We start from the raw sequence: 21639 nt of genomic DNA, 5'->3' as shown, positions 1-21639 counted from the left end.
AGAATGACGCCGCCTGGCCTCGGGCCTCAGCATGTGGCGATGAGGTGGGGGGGGGGCGCAGCCGCTTCTTCCTAAATGATGGCGAGCCGGACCGATTACAGATGATGCACTTCAGAGAATTCTTCACTCATTAAACGCGATGGCTCTGAAGTGAGAGGTTATGGAAACCATCCGAGGTGATGTGACCTAAATCTGCCTCCCGAGTGCAGCTGCTGGAGATGAAGGGCTGAAGGCGGGGGGGGGGGGGGGGGAACAGCCTGAGCTGCAACCATCTTCTGCTGATCATTCCACTTCATCGCTCCCTGCTGGAGCAATAACTCTTGTTAAGGCCTTCGTATGGAGCGGCGGCGGGTTCGACGATAAACCTGAGACCTCGTATCACAGGTCTCCTCCTCCACTGACTCAGCTCATCTCTTCCAGAACCCTTCGGTTTAAATGTTGTTCTTTCGTATTGCCATATGATAGTCTTGATGTTTGCTGACTCATGGCGTCGTAGGATGATTATCATCATGCCGTCTAATTCACAACTCCGTAACTCACCACAAGACACAAAGTCTTTACAGTGACGTCTTTAATAGAGTTTCCATTGAGAGGAAAAAAGCCCTGAAAGCCGATGGCGAGGGGAAATATTCTGTTGGACCACACATTCCACTTCCAGTGAATCAGATTTTCCTTGAATTCGTCATTAACCCGAAGATTAACCGCAGCACCAGATGGAAAGTGGGTAGATCTTTTTCTTTCTCCCTTTTATTTTTCAGGTTTCTCATTTTCTTTGAGTCAATCAAAAAGAAAGAAAGCATTTCAGTATCCTGTAGCAACCCCGTGTTTGTTTTTTCCCCCCCAATGCCATTTCAAAGAAAACAAACATTTAGCAGTAAAAACATTTGAACTGAAAAATCATGGAATCTGATTGAACTTTTCTATCTAGCAAGTGAACAAATTTCCGATTTTAATCTTGTTTCCTTCCAAATAATCACTGCAAGGACACACAAATTCCAGAAAACATGATTGAATTGAGTTGTTCATTGGTGTATTTACCTCGAAAACCAGTGCAAGATTCTCTTTTCAAACTCTGCCAGTGTTTGTCGTTATGTTTCAAGTTGTTTATTTTGCCAAAAATACACAATTTAGAAAGATGGTAACACTAAGCTGTGTAGTTGGCCTTTTACAAGAACCCACCTGCAAAGCTATTCAATCTCGGCAACTATTTCGAGACTTTCATGTGATTTTGAGGCATAATTTGCTGTAAATTCTAAATAACGGTGTTTAATCATTCAATAATATGTTTTTGTATTTCTCAAAATTATTAAAATGTCTCCTTTCGCTCAACAGATAGTTTTAATTGAAGTAACTCCCTTCAGGTTAAAAAGTACATCATGTGATTGATTAGTAGAAGGTACAAGTTCTGAGGTTTCTGACTTTCTCCTGTCACGTCTCATCTCTTGCCGATGCATAAAATTTAATCACTGATTCCCTCAAAGACTTTTTTTTTTTTAAATGTTTTTTATCGAAGCCGTTTTCCTCGTCACTTTTGATGCCATGACTTTCTTTCCTCTGGTGCACGATAAGACACGTTCTGGAATCCAGAGCAGACCTCAGAAGCACGGCTTTTATTCCCGAGACTTGTAGTCCAATTCCCCATGTCACCCTGCCCATGTGTTGAAAGGTTCGTGGGCAAAACAACCCGGTAGCGTGAAAACCTTCCAGGGCAGGAAGTTTTTGAAAACATTTATTCGAGTTGATCACAGATCATGGACGGGGTCCGCTGCCTCCCTGGAAGGTGATCTGGTTGTCGTTTCCCTGGAAACCAGGTTGGGAATCCTGCTTCTTCCTCTTCGGGGGTGTATTCCTCGCCTGCTCCGGTGTAATTCACTATGCATCATCAGAACTCGCCGTCCCAGAGATGACTAACTTCACCACCCGCCGGCTCTCGGCTGCAAACGTGAGCACGAAGTGGAGCTCCCTGTCGATGGATGTCGAGTGAGTCGTCCCTCGTGTAGAAACCTCTGTTCCGTAACTTCATTTGGGCCGAAGCAGAGAGAGTCTGACATTTCCCTCCTTTTCCCCGACCGTCCATACATGACGGGTTTTAACACAGCGGACCAGAGAGAATGTACGCTGTCAGTTAAAGGTCTGAAATACCTTTTTCCTTAACTAGGAGTTCAATGGCGAGTGGACTGAGCAGCAGCTTTCTACAACTTTCTTCCCGAGCCATTGTTTCACTGCAGTCAGCCTCCACCTGTCAGCAGCTGACATTTGGCTTCAGTGATGACTGCTGAGGGGTTTAGAGAGGCCTAAATCTTTGTGTTTAAGGGCCTAATTGGCAGGATCTCGCAGTGTAATGGGACCCTTAATTAGTGCTTTAATAATGCCGCCGCCAGTGAAAAGGTCGACCAATTAAAAATACAGTTATGCTAAAAAGCAGCTAGCCGGGCCTCGCATGGCGACGAGTGTACTCTGTGTTGTCTGCTGCAGGTGTATAATTAGAGCAATCACGATCCAGGCCATTTCCAATTAGATCTGGGTCATTTTCATTAGAATAAAAAGTCACGAGCATTTCTCAACACGCCATTCATGGGCCAGCGCTCTTAAAGGGCCAGTCCCCTCACATGATGGAGGCTCCAGGCAGATCCACCAGATTTTGTGAGAAAACAAAGAACATTACCACGTTCAAAGTCACCTGAATCATTTGTCCATTATTCTCTTATGCTTGGTTTGAACCACGCCGTATTCCGGCCTTCTGAATGGCGTATTAGACATTCGCAGCAACGAGCCACTGACAAGATAAATTGACAGTGTATAACTTGCTCCATTAGTCGTACGTTCTTTCCCTTATCTGTGAAGGCATAAATGCTATAATTCAGAGAGGACAGCAGTTCTGTTCAATTGTGAGCTCTCATCAGTGTCAGTCTCTCACAGTTTGCAGAAAGTTGCCAGAGCTATATTTATTTGAAAGACTCCTGCAGTCTTGGATCCAGCAGGAGGTCGAACTGGGCTTTTGAAACACTGCTTGAGAAAGTCAACATCCAAGAATAGTTCACTCAAGGTCATGTTTGTCGAGTACATTATCTACCAATCACAACGTGCTGCGGTTGGTGGGTTTGGTCTCGGACCACAAACAAACCGCATCAAAGCGTGTCGGGCTCAGCGTGCCGACCCGTCCTTTAAATACCTCAAATACCTTAAAAGCTGAGACAGAAATGTGACGGAGGTATGAGCAGAGCTGGAAGAGCACTGAGGGGAGGACATGGTTTGAGCGGAATCCAGTGAGCAGGAAAGTGAAGTGTGACCTTGGATGTTTCCGTCCCCTTGGCACAGCGAGCAGCAGTGTGGGCAGAGCGGGCGCTCCGGGCGCCAGCGGAGCGTGAAGCACCTGCAAAATGATCGAAATAGTCTTTTTAGAAAAACGGGAAGGGAAGGGGAAAAAAAAAAAAAAATCAAAGGTTGTTTCCATATCTGGCGCGTGTGATCAGATGCTCTGGTCGATAACGCTAACAGCAGTTGACAGGGAGTCTTAGAGGAGCCTCCAAGCAGAATCCTAATTATTTTACTGGCTCTGGTGGGAATCTGCTCGCATGAAGGTATCGGCTCCAGTGAGCGGCGCCAAGCTCGACTTCAGATTGCCGCAGTGCCAGGAACACATCGAGTTGTTTGTATTTATTTTCTGCAACAAAGAAATGATTTCACATCTTAAAGATGCTAAAATGCTCTAAAAACAAGCAAAACCTTGAAAACAGCAACTTGACGATGGAGGACACTTGGTTTGTCCAGTTGCTGTACGATATAAATTATATTATAAATCTCGGTTTTGTGGTCTTTGGCGACGTCTATCGGCAGCGAGGTAATTACAGGTGTGGCCTTTAGGGGCGCTGTGACTCACCGAATACACCAAAAACGCAGAAGACGACACAGAGAACATAGAAATATAGAAGTTTACTCCTCCTCATAGACTTCTGTGTAACTCTGAGTTGTGTAGGTCTATGCTCCTGCTCCTCCTGGTGCTGGAGGAATCCAACATGTCACCTTGTCAAACGACGCCACCTGGAGCATGCACTCCGCCAGTGTAGTGGTCATTTAGTGGTTGAAGGGGGGAGTTTGGGGTTTTGCAGGTTTGGCCTCACTTATTAATTGAAATGTATTTATTGCAGATTAATGAATGCAGGACAATAAATGTAGTTCATAGAGGTGCAGCCTGGTCATTAAAGTGATTCGGGTTTTTTCTCCCGTCGGCGGCCATCAGTCCAATGTCTGGTTCCTAAATCGTCCCTCAGTTCTGACAACTTTGAAGATGTGTTCTAATTCAGTCAACTGATTTGGATGTGGAACTTTTTAGAGTTTGAGCCGAAGAGGAGTGAATCAGTGAGGAGTCATGGAGTAATATTCCACTTATCAGGCATATATTATGTACGTGTGTGTGTGTTATGGTATGAGAATAGTAAGGACTTAAAATGACGAGGTAATTAACAGGATTCATGAGTTTATTGGTTTCAGTTGTCTTCCTATGTAAAGCAAACGTCGAAATGATGTTTGAAAAAGCTGCGAATCTGCTTCAAGCGCACGGTTTGATTTTGATTTGTTGCGTCGTGGTACAGAGCTGAACTGACAGCAGCTTTCCACCGAAAAGATGTAGAAGGAGATCCATGAGTAGCAGAGTGAAATAATGACGGGGACGTCTTTATCGCCACTGTGAAGCTGCATCGACTCGGTCGATTGCTTCGTTTTCCTTTGAAGGTCCACGGCTCAGAATCCTGTAATCGCCTCGTACGTCTCCATTAAGACGGACTCTTGATTGGCAAGTCGCTCCGAAAGGTCGAGGGGACCCCGCGGTGCCGGCGGATCTGTGGGTTCAGTTAAAGCCCCCCCCCCCACGTCTCTCCAGGAAGGTCCACAATAATGAATTCGACCTCGACGACCTGCAGTTATGAAACGCGGGTTTAATCTGTGTTTGAACAAAACGCTTGGGTCTGGGACCGGAGCCGGAGGTTCTGGATCGGAGCTAAACTGTGAACAATGAAAATAACGATGAAGTAATTCATGCCTTGTATTTAATCATGATGTTAAAAGAAATATGGAGCAGAGCTGGGAAACGCCAGGCCGCATTCTGAAACTTCGGCAAGTGGTTTTCTCAGGTGATCTAATGAGGCGAGTGCAGGCGCCTTTCTAAAGGTTATTCATTCCTCAGAACCAAAGAAGTTAATATTAAAGCATAAAAGAATAGAATTACCACGTTATCCTCCCGGCGGCTCTTCTTCAAGTACTGAGGACTTGGGGGGCTAATTAGTGTGGACGTCCAGTTTGAGGAATTTTCCAAGTGAAATATTATTTTTATTTTTTCACATTAGATAAAGGGTTAATACCCGAAGGACCAGAGACAGTTTGTCCAGAGACGTGTCTGTTTGGCTCATTGGTGACCTTCAAGGTTTCGTTCTGTTTCCCAATAACCACAACTTCCTTCATGAAACGATGGAATGCTCAATGCATCATGTATTTACAGTCTTGTTCTCGTCATTGCTGCATGTTTCATCCACGAACATATTGCGACCAACACGTTGTGAAACTTTAGACAAGGTCAGTAATAAGTTTGGGCGCAGGATGTGAGTTTGCATGTTTTACCTCCGCACAGTTTGGAAAACACGCCAGACGAACATGAAGCGGTGAAAAGGCTTCACGTCTGAGGATAAATGGAACGATAACTTGGGTTGGATTTAATTGGCACATTAACAATTTATAAAATGAGCTTCATGAGCCTCTTGCCGGGTTTCCAGGTGGAGGTAAACTCGCCTCCCGATGAGGAGACGGATCCAAAACCTAATGATTGTTGGCAGAACGAATTGAAGCTTTCATTATTCCGGCTTGTTGAATAATTAAGTGGTATTGTTATGTCGCAGCCACCGAGCGTAATGATGGCAATATTTCACATTATGCTGATGAGCATGATGATGGGCGGGGGGAGGGGTGGTGGTGGTGGTGGGTGGGGGTCTGAACGCGCTCTTTGCCTCTGGACACAACGACCTCGGCAGGGAACCATTAGCCATTTTTCTTCTTCGTCTTTAAAGTGGATGTAAATTCAACAGGACCACTGAAAACGCACACCTCCGTCACCATGGAAACCAACGGATTAGAAGGCTATTTGCCGTGGTCGTTTGAAAAGCTTCATGTTGTTGCGATGTTTTCCGTCGGTTCCTATTCTTTTATGTTACCTGAACGCATCGTTGGAGGGAGTTGGCCTGTGATTGGCTGAGTGGAGAAGGGGGGGCAGGTCTGGTGTGTGTGTGTGTGTGTGTGTGTGTGTGTGTGTGTGTGTGTGTGTGTGTGTGTGTGTGTGTGTGTGTGTGTGTGTGTGTGTGTGTGTGTGTGATCCTTGGAAGATGACAAATCCTGCCTGAAGAGTGTGTAAAATATATACATATAAATACACGTGGACAAAAACATAACCTTTGCCCCATGCATAACAACGTGGATTCCATGTTGGGCCACTAGTGGGTGCTGTTGTTTGTATTTGCAGTGAAAACACACGCGAGGGAGACGCAGCATTTCCACCCCCGCCACCGTTTGGGAAAGTTTTGCTTTTTCACTTGAAAGCATTTATGTCTGAGGGAACGCTGCAGGGAGCCTTTTAAACTCGTTTTGCTGGCTGTGTTGTCGTCTTTTTGTCTGTTCTTCCGGCGGCTACAAGGGAAGAGCGTCTTTAATCCGACGTCATCAAGCTCTGATAGAAGCTGCATCTTCAACTCGCCTGGACAATAAATAAATAAATGTTTAGAATTTCTGCCACAAGAGCTTATTAATCAAGTGAAAAACCCGATTTGATACGCGCAAATTTCATTTGACCTTTCGTGGGCTGTGAGTGGGTCTTGAATGATAAGTTCTCATGAAAGAGCAAACATCAATAGATCCACGTTCTCCTCCTGCTGGCTGCAGCATACTGATGAACCCACGCTGGATTTTACCTCATGGAACCGTTGATGCGACAAAAACAAATGGTATTCGAAAAGATGTTAGTTTATTTTATGATTAAGGGCTTAAAATGCCAAATAGCCAAAACTGGTTTGATTAAAAATGACTTCAAACTGTAAATAAGCTGAAATGTGTTCAATTCACTCAAATGCTACTTAGCTGAAATGCGAAAATCGTTGTTCGTCGTCATTCAAAATAATAACAAAAAAAGAGTAAAGAAAAGTTAGACTGAGATTTTTTTTTTTTTAAACAGCTAAAATATTTAAAATTAGTGTGAGATAACAGAGCAAGATGAAAGAAATAATAATAATAATATTAATAACAATCATTTGCGCCACCATTTGGTAGTTATCTGTTCCCATTCCGACGGATCGGCAGTGGATAAAAAAAAATCCTCCTGTTTCACCTCCTCCGTCTCCTCCTCTTTTCCAGACATGGCGTGAAGCGACGGAGCCGTGTGACGCAGGACGAGAGGCGGCTGTGTCAGGTAAGCCCCGCCCACTCCCCCCCCCCCGGCTCGTTAACCCTCAATCCGCTTCAAAAGGCCGCCGCTCAGAAGATGAGCATGAAAGCCAGCGTGCCGCTCTGGAAGCGAAACAAAAGCCTGGAATAATAAAGTTATTGTTTCCTCCACGGTTCGCTGCATCAATCTCGCCGGTTAATGAAGCCGGAGCTTTATCGCCCTCGCTGGCGTTTTAACTCTCCGGTGTTCTCTTTGTCTTCAAAGGGAATTACTAAATTAATTATTGAAGGGAAACAGCGGTGTGTGGTACTTCCCAGTGGTTTAGATCCTTTTCTTTCTTTCTTCCGATGTGTTTTATCTTTTCACGGCACAATAATCCATACATCTAACTTAAAGGTGAAAATCGAGCTCAAACCCAGATTCTAGCCAATAAACTGTTTTTATAAGTATTGAGAACGTATCAGACGTTGGACAATGAAGTTTGAAGACAGTAACATCATCAGTTTTTTATTTATCGTGATTCATTAAAAAAAAAAAAAAAAAAGCTGACGCGGCTAAAAATGTTAAAAGACGATGTTAGATGGTGTTCTTCCATCGTTCTTGGATGTTTCTCATAAAGAAGAATAGCGACTTCAAAACATGAAGGATGAAATAATTAAAAACAGACTACAGGCAGAATGAACGTGAATGAACTGAAGGTTTAGGCTGTTTTTTTGTTAATTTGCCTAAAAGTGGATAATAAAACGAGTTTAAACGTGACTAAAGGGTTTGAACAGGACGACTGGTCCTCACAGATCCATTGACTTCAGGAAGCCACATGATCAATATCTGAGTTAAAGTGTGAACGCTCCATCACTTCATTTGTTTTGATCCACATAAACAACTTCTGTCAGCCGCGTCGTCTTCTCATTACGTCGCTTCTCTTCCTTGCCGCGCTTTCGTACCGATCAATCAATTTAATTAGCAGCCCTTCACCGAGCCGCGTTTCTCGAATCGATCAATCAGGTTTTCTTTTTAATTCATGAATCATTGAATTTATCTGGATTGTTATTTGAAATGCACATTCACTTTCTGTCCTGCTGTTGATTTACTGTAAATTATTGGCTACTTTTTCTCCGCGTGACTAAGATTAAGGTTCTATGTTTGTGGTCGGATTAGCTGAGGAGCAGCACGTTTAGCTGAGCAACATATATTAAGGAACAGCGGCAAGCTTAGCAGAGCAACACATTTAGTGGAGCAGCATTGAGTTTTGCTGAGCGACATTTATCCAAGTAACTCATTCAGTAGAAAAGCCACACATTCAGCAGAGCAGCAATATGTTTAGCAGCACGTTCAACATGGTAGCACAACATTCAGCATCGCTTTAGCCGGTTTTGCACAACTGCAACATCTGTGACGGAGGGTTAGCAGAGAAGCTGCATTTTAAACTGCTGAGCAGAGCCGCTGCAGGTTTAGCTGAGCAGCACAGCTAAATATGCAGCAAAGTAGCCATATGGCATGAACACAACTTTATTAAAGCAGCTCTACGAGTGAAGAGTTTTTCCTTCTTCTTTTTAATTATGCTCGCGAAGCGGAGGAGGCTGAAGCTAAAAGTCAAGTATCATCTGAGGAAGACCCTCCAAACCTTCATCACCTTAATGACTTCCTGGTGTCAGAACCGATTCAAACACTGGAATCTTTAAGGCCAAAGGAGACGAGAGATTTAGGAAAACACATGCCTTCTCTCTTGAATAAATCATAAGTTGGGCCTTGCATTTTCTCCTGTTCGGTATCTTTCCATCTCGCGGTGGCGTCGTGCCAGCCTCGGCTGCCGCCCGCGGAGACGCGGAGCAGTTAGCGTACATATGTCAGACGCTGCTCGCCAGCTAAAGTTCAAATCCCCTCCATGCGTGCGCTTCCTCGGCGCCACAGGCAGGTAGCCGGCCGAAAGGTCGCCTCTCGCAGTGAGTGACCCAGAGAAAATTGGCCGGCTCTTTGCTTCCTCTGTTTTTAGCTTTACTGACGGCGGCTTACTCCCACTTAGCTAATCACGGCTCAGCACGCCAAATTAATACATCAATCGTATTACTAATCTGCATATAATTTGCATTTTCCGAGCCGTGGAAAGTGTTTCGGCGTGATGAAGCGCGGCTCGGTTGCGACATTCATTGTGTTTCCGGCTGCGTTATAACATCCGAAGCTCTGAAATCCCACTTTCTGAACGTATCGGCGAGAATTCGCCGCGTCTCTGATCGGACACGGCCGAGGATTGGCTGGAAGTCGCGCGCAGATTTCCCCCCCGAGTGAAATATTCAGTGAGAGGGACTGAAAGTGACGACGGGCCGTCGGGGAGGAACCTCTCTGAAACGCCCGGAGCAGCACCGCTGGGAGTCGCCCTCAATCTGCACGTGTTAAAGGAAGTCCATTTTTCTGAACTTTATCCAAGAAACTCTTTAAAAAAATTCAATCAAGCCGTGAGATAATTTTTCCTGACAAGTCTGAAGACTCTTCTGCTCTTAAAACGGATTCTGTGATGGCGTACCAAGCAGATTTCTGAATGTTTCTTGCTAATTAGTATCTGGGAGAAAGAAAAAAAAAAAAACAAGAAAAACTTCCTCCTCGAATGGCTGCCTTCACATTATGTCTTGTTTACAAGCTTGAAAGTTCTTGCTTTTGATTTCATCATAATGTGGAACGTTTGAGTCGGAATTGTCTCGATAATCTCAATCAAAACAAATCCAACTGACAAAGTCGCTGCAATTGCTGATGTTTTTTTCTTCAGGCTGATGATTCATTTATGCTTAATTTAAGTCAGAAAGTGAGAAAAAAACAGCTATAAAAGGAAGTATAAAGACCTGATGATCCAATAAACAGCTATAAAAACTCCTCAAGATGAATTGTTTGGGACTATGGAAGACTGGAACAGTTCTTCAATCTCTCTTTTAAATGTATACTCATCAAAACTGCTAACAATAATAACATAAATGTGTGGCAGACACACCCACAGTGCAAACAATACCTCCAATGTGTCAAACCACTTTTTCATTGAAAGTCATTGTCCAACTATTCTCTGTCGCTACATAAAATAATTCCTCAAGATCATCAGTCCTCATAATTCCATGTTTGTCACTATGGAATCAAGATATATAATGGAAAAGTCAATCAATGTCAAAACAAAAATAAAACACAATCTGGAAACAAAGAGACAAAAATAAAAGATGGCAACACTCTTACCTGAGAAATAGTACAACTTCTTTCTTGTCAGACACCCCCAGAGTGCAAAGTATCTTGAGGAAGGAAACATGATTGCAGTGTCCTTCACAGACTTCATGGTATGAGTCAAACAGAAAATCACAAACAAAACAGCTCCTTGTGATACACTGTGCAGTCCCCCATAGTTTCAAATACTCCCTTATGTTCCTCATGCGCTTAGTGTGAGGCTCAACCAGGTTCCATTACTCAGTGTACAGCAATCCTACTGTATGGTTCACTTTCAAAATAAAGTTTTGTGACCACATAGTTGTAAGACATCGCTCCCTCCCAAGCAGTCCCCCCACAGGCAACACAAAGATCAGAAGTTCTTTGATGCTGAGTTTTCTTTTTTCCGTCATGCTTTTTAAAAAAAGTTACAACAAACAAAACAAGCAGCGAAAAAGTAGTTCTTCAAAATGGCACCATAGTTTGAGAGTTCAGTCCTCTGTAGTCCCAATCAATCATCTAGCTTCTCCTTGTGCGTCCTCTTTCACCTCCTCTTTCACCTCCTCTTTCACCTCTTCAAGCGGTTTTCTCACTGTTATGTTTCAAAAAATGCTAATCTCTTGTTTGTATCTGCGCCCGGCTGGAAGCCCTTGCTTCTGATTTCATCATGATGTGGGAACGTAGCACCGGGGTGAGTTCCAGTGATGGATGGACTCGTCGCTCGCTCCGACCAGCGCCTCCGCCGGCGCCACGGCGTCGAGCTAATTGAACCGCGATCCAGCTGCAAGCGCTATTTGCATAGCTCCATCATGATTTATTAACGTCACCCCAGCGGGCGCTTCATCACGTCTCCAGACTGAGTCCCCCCGCCCTTTCCTCGTCGCTCGCCGAGCCGCCGCGGCGCCATGCAGTGCACGGCGCAGTTTGTAACTTTGGCCAGAGAGAGCGCGAGGCGGCGGCCCGGGGTCGGCGCGGTTATATCAGGAAGAACAATCCTTAATGCGTGTGGGATTAACGCCTGGCTGCAGTGAGTCATTAGTCGATTCCACTGATCAATCTGGTGAATTACAGCGGGCCATTAGGAATGTAAACCCTGAACACCGGCCATAGGGGGAAATCCATTCTGCCGCAGTGGGAGGTGAAAGACTGTGTGTGTGGGGGGGGGGTTTGGTGAGCATATTACTCTAGATGCATGACGAAGAGCCAGTAAGGATGTATCCACACACTAAAATAGAAACGTGCACGGTTAATTATATGGTGCCATTGCAATGCACAGATCAAAGCATCCCGCTGCATTAAAAGGTAATTATGTCATCGCCCCTGCAAGTAAAAGCCTCCCACTGTAGAGCAATCCTCACCATTGTCTATGATGTAGAGCAACGTGTGTTGTTGCACATTGCGCCGAGCACGACCTTCATATCGCGCCGCCATAAATCATGTAAATGGTTCAATTAAGTCCACAATGCCTTTAGTTTGCTCTTTTCAGTGAAACAGGTTGTCACAACAGAGGAGGCATCGCGATTACGGTGTGACACCACTGGAAAGCTTCAATTAATACCAACGTTGCAGTATATACAGCAATAATGAACGTTGTGGAGCGTCGTGGTACTTCAATCGCACACAGTTGCAGAAGTTCTTAGAGTATTAATTCAAGGTCCGATGAAATGACCGTCCGTTGTTTGCTGAGGAGAGAATTTGTTTCTTTGTGTATTTGAACTGCCGGTTCATTGACAGGCAACCTCCCCACCCCCCACACACACACACAAAGATTGCACAATCTCAAAGCAATGATAACTCTATTAAGTGCTCACCGCGCGGCTGACTTGCTCACTGACTGGCGTCGTTTGGCGTTATTCCATCTCGGGCGCTCTATTTGTGATTACGGCACGGCGGCACCAATGAGTCCGCTTAAAGTGTCTTCAGATCAATGAAGTGAGTCTTTCAGAAGCTTTCCAAACATCGCGGCGGGGACAGCGGGCAATCTCGGAAGATTATACTTGTCAGATTAAATGAACGAGAGGCGAGAGCCTCCCGATTGAAAAGGAAAACGTCTGCAGAGACGTTTCTGAAGGACACGGCGAAACCGCGCAGGTTATTCAGTTCGGACTGAATTCAATCGGACTGAATCGGATGTGTGATTTCGAGCTCTATGGTCAGTCTGCGTGTGTTCAAATATCGCAAAATCAAAGCAAAAAGGGGCTTTCAGGACTGACTCACAACTGGCTCTTTATGGCGTTGCCGTGGTAACCAGCAAAACACTTTTTGCAAACTGCTGAATTACCGAGAGGTAATTCAGATCCACTTGAACAGAGGAGTCGGCCAATCAGAGCGTCTCTTGACAAGTGAAGGCTTGAACGGAAGCGAAGGTCACCAGTTGTTTTTGTTTTGAAGTCAGTGGGTTGAACTCCGTTTTCACTTCCATGATTATCTAAAAGGCTTTTTGTTGTTGTTGTTTTGTTTTCGTCTGTCACTGATAACTTGAACCAATTCTGCTTTGTCGGAGCCTTTGGCTGATATGAAAGCCATGCTTTATCGCCTCCTATAAACATCCCTCATGAAGATAAGGCCTTTTATCCAAGAAGCCACTTGGATAAGAAGTATGGTGTCCTCTAAGACGTATGGCCGAGTACAGCTGACCTGATTCTGTTGCTCTGGAAATCCAGAAAGCATGAGGCTGGTTGTAAGTGATGGAAATGCGTTAAATCCAGCTGTTGGTCCGTAACTGTCCTGGTTCCTCCACAGCTTCTCTCCAGACATTAAATTGCTTATGGATTATCGGGGTCCCAAGAGGACGGCGCCTAATGATTCTGTCGATCCCCCTTCGACCTTTCCTCAAACAGCCACTGTCGAGTCCAATGCTCCTCCTTGAGGAAGACGTCGGAGCAGAAACTTCTCCTGCTCGGTGAAATTCTCCCTCCTCGTGACTCGGGTAAACTAAAAAGACCTTGTGAGCTTTTGCCAAGCGAAACACGAGCGTGCCAGGGACTCGGAGACTCGATGCCGAGGCTTTTCCTCACTTTTCATTGTCGGCTTTCCGTCTTGTCCCGGTGTTCAGGAATCGAGGTGAAAGCGTTTGAAATGAAAATGCTGCTTCATTGAGAGAGAGAGAGATGCTTTTTTTTTTTTGTTTTCAATCCACTGCCCTTCTTGTATTGTAAACCTCGCTTGTGCTTTGACCACTTTCTATTTCCTGGAGGTGATTTCCATTCCCCATGTTTGATGTTGGAAATGAGCCCAGCGGCGCTTTCTTCTTCCCCAAATCCTCCAATCTTTTGTGCATGCAGAGAGCGATTGCGTACACTCTTAACCGTGCGTGACATTGATAAGGCTGAACTCTGTGTAGATGAAAAGGCCCTCCCCGGAAGAAAAAAAAACAGGCTTTTATGCTCCGGCGTTTGAGACGCCGCGTCTAAATTAGAATGAGGTTGAAAAGGGAGAGTTCTCGATGGCCGTGTATTGAGGTCGTTTGTCATCAACGCCGAGGAACTGACACAGAGTGCCGCAGAAATGAGATAAGGAGGCGAAAACCAACTACACACCGGGTGCCCACTCTCCCACCGGGTGCTGGTTTGATTCCTGAGCTCTGCCGCTGCCTTAGAAAAGACAGAAACTTTCCAAGTTCTGCTCGGAAACATTTTTTCTGGACATTGAGCACTCTGACACCGAAGCTTTTCTCCGCGTTGCTATCTGTGGGAGTATAGCCTTTGCAGCGTCTCTGGTGGCGCCCGGCGAGCTGCATCGCATACTAAGTACTCTGTGTCGGTGGTGTGTTATGCAAAAGTGATTCTCAGGCTAATTTCAGTTTAAAGTGGCAGCGGTGGGGCACGGCTGTGGGCTGCAGCGGTCCGCATCCTCGCTGCACCAGAAGCATCTGAGGAAAGCGGCTCCCGCCCGTCGTTGAATGCTAATGCTATATATGTCTTTTTAGGGGGATAAATATACGTCGTTAACAACTATGGCTGGATCGGTTTTATTGTGCAATGGATATGATTGTTGAAGAGCATTGAAACAAATGCATGCCGGAGAGGAAATCGGCTAACTTTTCATGCTGGGTCACAAATGCTAATTGTGTTTTCAGGTTGTTGAATTTACCAAACCAGTTAATTGCTATAACATCACGAAACCACATTTGGTCATTCACTACTGAACCGCCTGTCCATTTAGAATTTTCTCTACTATATGTAATGCTAACGTAAGATGGAGAAATTATGTATTTATACCTTTTTAAAACCTGTTTCCAACACATTAGCACTTCATATTCATGTATTTTTCTCCAGTTATCTCTTGTTTTCAAGGTATAGAAAGGCAGTTTTTAATTGTATTTCCACTATAAATGAGTCCAGAGATGATTTATAATAGAGTTCAATCAGGATATTATGGAATTGTTTCCAAGTCAGTGAAATTGGCCCGATGAGGCTTGATTAATTGAAATTGCACAGCACGGAACCATCCACGTGTTCTTCAGGAAATTACTTGAGCGTTATGACATATTCGCATTTGACATTGGGTCAAATTGAAGGTTGATAATGTGAAAATGGTTTAACGGAGGATATGCGAGCGTTATATACGACTGAGGACAAAGAGATGTTACCTTGACATGGGCTTTTGATTCGAGACAGAAAAAAACGGACATAGCCGCCTGATCGTGTATTTCTCTCTCTTTTTTTTTAACATGAACATTTTTAATTGTGGCGACTGTTTCCTCTTATAACTTCCTTTTCATTCAGAAATCAGAGATTAGGTCACTGAGCATGCAGCATCCGCTTTATAACACGTCCTTGCTGTGGAAGGTGTTTATTCAAGGTCTCTGGAAGGGCTTGAATCCCTGGGGGGTCCAGGTCACCTTCCCCCCATGGTAGAAACAATGGTAGCTCCTCTTCCACGCTGCCGCCGTCTACCTGCTTCCTGTCCTCCGTCCTGACACTGAGCAACGAGGCCCGGTCCGACCTTGCGGCGACTTGCAAATACAAAATGAGAACATCAGCAGCAGGGTGGGTGTGTGTGGGTGTGTGTGTGTGTGTGTGTGTTGGGGGGGTGGGGTCTCTTTCAAGTGCATCTCCCCATCATCTGAGGTCCAGCGACAACATAACAGCCCCCAGACGCCTCACTTCCTCTTCTGCCACCAGTCACACCTTCAGCATAACAAGTGTGTGAATCAGTCGCATCACCCTTACAGGAAACACCAATTCACCATCAACGCCAAGTCCCAGTCTGGAGTGTGTTTATTTATGACCCCCGGCCCGCCGAAGGAGGGCATTATGAAAAGGATTACACGGCCAAATGACTTGGCTCCGACCTGCTGCTCATTACTCAGCCTGTCCGGAAAGATAGAGGAGGGATGGAGGGATGGAGGAGGATGGAGGGATGGAGGCAGGGCCAGCCAGATTAGCAAGGTGTGGGCTGCTGTGATCAACCTTTAACCCCCCCAGACATGTGTGTGTTTGTTTTTACATATATATCCACAATATTGACACATTTGTTGGTAAAATACAAATAATGCAAATGTTTTTGAGGAGAAAAAAGATCAAATCTTTTGGGAAGGTTTAAAACGGACCAAAATCCTTAATGTTCCATGAAAAGCAGGTGTGAATTGTTCTGCCCTTGCTAGGGTTAGCAGGTTTAGTTTTTTTTGTTTTGTTTTTTTTGCTTTACCTGGTACTTGAGGCTGCCGCTACTACTCATTGTTTAAAAAAAAAAAAGAAATGGTTCTTTTATTACCCAGAGTAATTAAGTCTTCTTTGTTGACTCCAGTTCATTTTGTTGTCAGTATCTCTGATCTTGAAGGCTGCCTTCTGTTTTAACGTTTTCTCCCAGTCTACCCCTGTTATTGGGTTTTGACACACTGGAAACGGTACGTTCTGCCTCTGGTACTGGAATTAATAGAACGAAGAAGCATTTTTGCGGTCGATATCTTCAGATTCTGGAAACCACTCTGCATCCTCCTCGATGATACACATCTTTTATCTTGTTAAAGTTTGCTCATGAAGGTTTTTTCCCATCCTGAAGAGTGTTTTTAGTAAAGGTAGATATTTGTGATTTTGAGTTGAAACACCTGCGGGGCAAAGCAGCAAAGCTCCTCGCAACCAGCAGCCAAGGGAAAAGACGGACCGTTAAGGTGGCCAGTGATGAGTCCTGACCTAAATCCAATCACAAAGCCACAGAGGCTCCTGAAATCTGCCACTGCAGAGAGAACCTCATCTCACCGGCGAGCCTGACAAAATACAGATGGACAGATGAAATCAGCTTCTGGTAGCGGGAGAGTTTAGAGGCTGTCAAAGGTTCTGCAGTACAATAATAGCAATGTGTTCAAAATACTGGTTTATAGATTAATGCTGCAATGTGATTCCAAACGTCTTAAAATTGCGTCTACGTTAGGTTTTAAGCATTACCTGGCCTGGCCCCCCTGTTACTCTTATTTGGTTTTGAGAGATTTTATGTGTTGCACTCAATTGTTAGATTTATCATCATCATTCCCCATCATGCAATTTAATATTACACAGCAAATTGAATAGGGCAATCGATTTGCAATCGGCAAGATCTTCCATCAGACACATTCCGGTGGACGTTCTCAGAAAGTCGTCTGATTGGGCGCAAACGTGCAGAGTGAAGTGTCATGACGCCGCGGTGCGAGGAGGATTATATAAGCCCGGTGCACGCAGACACAAACGCACACGCTGCTCAGAGCTGGAAGAGAAAAATGTGTCTTTGTGGTGGAGAAAAAAAAAAGTTGACATTTTACAAATACAAAAAGTTTCCACCTGACAGGACGCACAAAGGAGAATGGCCTTGCACATGTTGGCAGATTTTCCTTTCAAAGGCTTTTTGCTTTTACGGTTTTTGTCCTCATGTGCACGTGCATGCAAACACACACACACACACACACACACACAGGCGATGTGTGAAACAATGCAGCACTCATCAGCGCAGTGTTAAACGCTCGCCGCTGGTAATTGATGCAGGTGTGAGCTGAGCTCTGCAGCTTTGTTGATGAGCTTTATGTATTTCCATGCGACAATGGAAAAAGAAATAGAAAAAAAAGAACAAAAAAAAAAAAAGAGTCAAAATTAGTTTTGGGCCGCAGCCAAAAGCTGAATGCCTGCAGATTCTCGTGGCAGCTTCAAAACTTTATCCCGCAAAACTGATTTTATGTTTTACATCCACAGATGAGCGAGATCAGATGAGTGAGTTGTTAAAGATAGTGTTTCAGGCCCGGGTGCCTGCTGCCAGCACCGGAACGCCACGGAGTCAGTGGCAGGACTCGACTTCCACCAGTTATTAATGCAGCGATTCTCCCAGCGCTCGGTTGGCGGATGCTCGGTGTCGCTTCCCGGCTTCTTGTTTCCTGCAGTAAGCTACCAAGGGACTCTTGCGCTGGCAGCTAGCTCAAGGACAAAACCCGGGAATCAAAGCAGGCGGGAGAGGAGTGCAGGTCCCCCACCTCTCCACATCCGCTCTTCTTTTTTTTCCCTCCCCTCCTCTTTGATTCAGACTGTTGTTCCGCCTCCCTCCACAGCGCTCGCTCTAATTCCTACCGATTGTGATTGATGCACGCAAGGACGACCTTCAGTTCTCGGGCATTCGTCACAGAGCTCCGTATCGCAGCGCTTCATATAGCTGTACACAAGTGATGCCGTTCCATATCTCGTCTATGGCTCTTAATAGCCTTGCCATCCTCCGCAACCTGTGTCATGTCATTGAGAGGAACATCGTGATGCACGGCGCTCTTGTCAGGAGCGAGAATGTTTTTTTTTTTAGAAATCAATATATTTGGACTAATTAAAATCTCTTTTTCGAATGTTAAATGCCTCAATGCAGAGCAAAATGTCCTGTCTTGTACCGAAGAGGCATCCAGTTATTTATTCACACAAATGGCAAAAGAAAAGAGGGTAAGCAGGACAAACCCCATGGCCGCGTGGTCGTCTGGTCAAATCAGCTGGTTGGCCTCGGAGGGGAAAAGAGGTAAAAGGCAGTGGTGCCACCAGCCGGAATCCCGTACGCACCGCGAGTACAATTGTTTCTGAAGGTGTGACAAAAATGTATCTTTTAAAGGGGGACCTACATGGCGTGAGTTCAAATCCATCAAAATCCCACATCCAGTTCCAGTTCTGGCAGCTGTCCAGGGTGCTGAACTGGGCAACTTTGTCATTGTAAAGAGAAGCGTCCAGCTCCTGCTGAATCTCCTCCTCCTGTCACTAAGAGGAGCGTCTCCACCTCGTTATAAGACCACGGCGTTGTGTCGCACACCGACATTTCAATGAACCCAGTTACCAAAACAACCAGTGAGCGCAAAGCAGCATATGTAAACAACAACAGGAAGGTTTACGGCTGATGAAATATTTAAATATTGTGGGCAAGTCAAGAGTGGCGATCATCGCTGCCGATCAGCAGATGCCTGCGTTGTCGCTCCTCGCAGACCCATTTATCAGTGCGTACTATGACATTGAATCCTGTCGGCGCCACTGGTTAAAGTGTCCATCAAAGTTCCACAAATAGAAAATGATCCTCCAGTACTGAAGGCATCAGAAAGAACTTCAATACCAGAAGTGTTGAGAACTCGAGGCGCGGTTCATCATCCTGTTCCAAAGGCAGTAAACACCTTAAACAGCGCAGACAAAGACGTCTCCAGTACCAGAGGCAGACAATATTTCTCTGGTGGTGAAGTCATCGTCTGTCGTGTCAGAGGTCAAAGAGAGACAAACCCTCATATCCATAGTCATGGCTTTCCATTGCTGCTTCGACTAGTCCTCAGTACCAAGAGGTAGCGAACTTGTTCCCGGTACAAGTGTCAAAGCATATTCAGCTCCTACGGCTCAAAGTTTTGTCCCCAAACCAGTAAAAGCCTCTTTTCACATCAGACACAAAGGTGTTGCCAATACCGGAGGCAGCAAAACTGCCTTGTTTCCAACAGAAACAATAAAACAAGCAGAGCACGTCCTCTTTCAGTGCAACTTGCTCACTGGTTTGTCGGCAGTACGGCTCCTCCATCGTCGTTTCCAGTACCAGAAGCAACAGAAATGTTGCACCGCCTCCCAGATCGACCACCGGAGGCAGCATGTCAACCTCTTATCTATTAACAAAAACAAATAAGCCTACAAAGACATCTGCAGTAGGCAGAATAGGTGGCACCTAACCTTGTCCGTGGTTTTGTCATCTGGTGGTTCAACTGCCGACTCAAACTGGCCTCAAACTGTGACCTGAGCAGTGTGTCGTTAAGTAATCTTTGACACACCGCCGCCCTGAAACGATGATGAAACGATCCGGCAACAAAAAGTGAACGCTGAAAAATTGCGCGGAGAATTGAGAAGGTCATGACTGACAGGATTACGGCAGGTTTCAAATGGGAAAAGTACCAGATTCGGCTGCTCCAAATAGACTCTTTTCACCTCCGTTATGAGGTTATCAAAGGTTGATAAATGGGAATTTGCGTTTGAGTAATTAACGGAGACACGGATTAGATGGGAGCCGGCTCTGATTTGACACCAGTTTTAAATGAGAACGGCTGCGTGCACATATTAAAATGATTCATGTACCAGAAGATCTCTTGGGACACGACGAGGCTGTACATTAAATCATTGCGATGCTTTTTGAATATATGAGGCTTTTTTGTGAGTTCGTTTATTCATTCTCATGTATTCAGCCGAATATCACCGACTCATGTGGCCAAAGCAACAAAGATAAAATGAAATTCAATATGGAAATGGAAGATGCCCCCGTAGTGGGAAAAAAAAAAAGAAATAGCATCACATTAGTGAAGAAGTCGAGTTCTGAAATGTGTCGTTTTTAATGTGTTGGCTTTCACGTGCCTCCAGAAGCGTGTCAGCCTGCTGCTGGGCTCCCGGTCGACCCGGCGCCACGCCGGCCAGATAAGGCTTATGAAATATGAAGGTGGGTGACCTGGAGGCCGGCTGCGGCTGTGTGTGCGTCGCGGTATCTGCACAGCGGGTGTGTGTGCGAGCGCCGGCGATACCGCCGGGCCTCGGGGCCGAACGCGGGATGTTTGCAGAGGATCTTTGTTGGAGGTGCGATAGCCATCGCGAGCTGCAGGACGGAGCTGTGAGGGAAGGCGATAACAAAATATTTACCCTCCCTCGCGTCGTCGGTTGTTTTCTTGATGGGTCCTGGAAGTGGAATTTAGCAGATTTTAAAGAGCGTCTCATCTTCCCAGGCAAAACATTTAGATACTTTAACATAATTAACACCGACTCTTCTCTTGCTAACAGGAAGAAAAAAAAAATCCTTTAGCACATCTTTGAACTCCGATAACAGCCTGAAAGCAGCGCAAACATGTGTTTAAATCTGTGTCGCCGTGAACAAATCTGCCGAAAGGCTTCTGGTTAAAAAGATGTTTGCAGAAAAATAAACTCGGATAAATTCGAATCACTGATCACATTAAGATCGTTAGATCTGCGCGGGTGAAAAGAATCTGGAAATATCAGCCCATTTAAAATGTAATTAAAAATTTAATATGGAATTGCTATGAAATATTCAGGAATAGTCGAAGCGTTGTATCGCCGCCGCTGTAAGCCCTTCATCTAGGAGGGTTATTGTGCATGAAATGAGAGGAGGGAGTAAAACAAGGCCTGGCTGAGTAGAACAGAAAATGATCTGCCGCGCAGTGTAATGACCTGCTTGCCTTCCCACGCCCGTGTAATTTAACGCTGGCTCTGCAGGACACACTCAGTGGCCGTGGCAGCGTGTTGCGTCGTACATGTTGGTAGAAGCTCGTAATGAGACGGACGCTGATGAGGATTCGAATTAATCCTTCTTGAGCGCGAGTGACGCCCATCCTCTTCGTCGATGACGCACCGCTTTTCATCCAAGGCTGCAGACGGGTTTATAAAATGTACAAACACAGGTTTTTCACCAATTCGTATGTCTTGCCAGGACATTTGGAACCTTCCAGCGAAGAAACATCATTTTGTGAAGATAAATCAGAAATGCCACTGTGGAGGAGCTCATCGGTTTCCCTCTATAACAAGCTGCAGGCCTTTTTTTTTCAAATCTTCACAGCATCACGCTGAAGCTCCAATCTAGTAAAAAAT

General features: G+C 45.1%; 1 protein-coding gene across 1 annotated transcript in view; it reads left to right on the top strand.

Annotated features, from left to right (window-relative positions):
* The window catches only part of LOC308147372 (beta-1,3-galactosyltransferase 1-like), a 63567-nt gene that overhangs the window by 8190 nt on the left and 33738 nt on the right, over positions 1-21639 (top strand). The window contains exon 2 of the mRNA XM_080519492.1: positions 7390-7444. The gene's annotated coding sequence lies outside the window, so the exon portion shown is untranslated. The remainder of the gene's footprint in view (positions 1-7389; positions 7445-21639) is intronic.

The sequence above is a fragment of the Blennius ocellaris genome (assembly GCF_963422515.1).
Source record: "Blennius ocellaris genome assembly, chromosome: 24".
In the NCBI taxonomy this organism is placed as follows: Eukaryota; Metazoa; Chordata; class Actinopteri; order Blenniiformes; family Blenniidae; genus Blennius; species Blennius ocellaris.
Note: the sequence above shows the minus strand (reverse complement) of the source record. Positions and strands in the feature narration are given on the sequence as shown.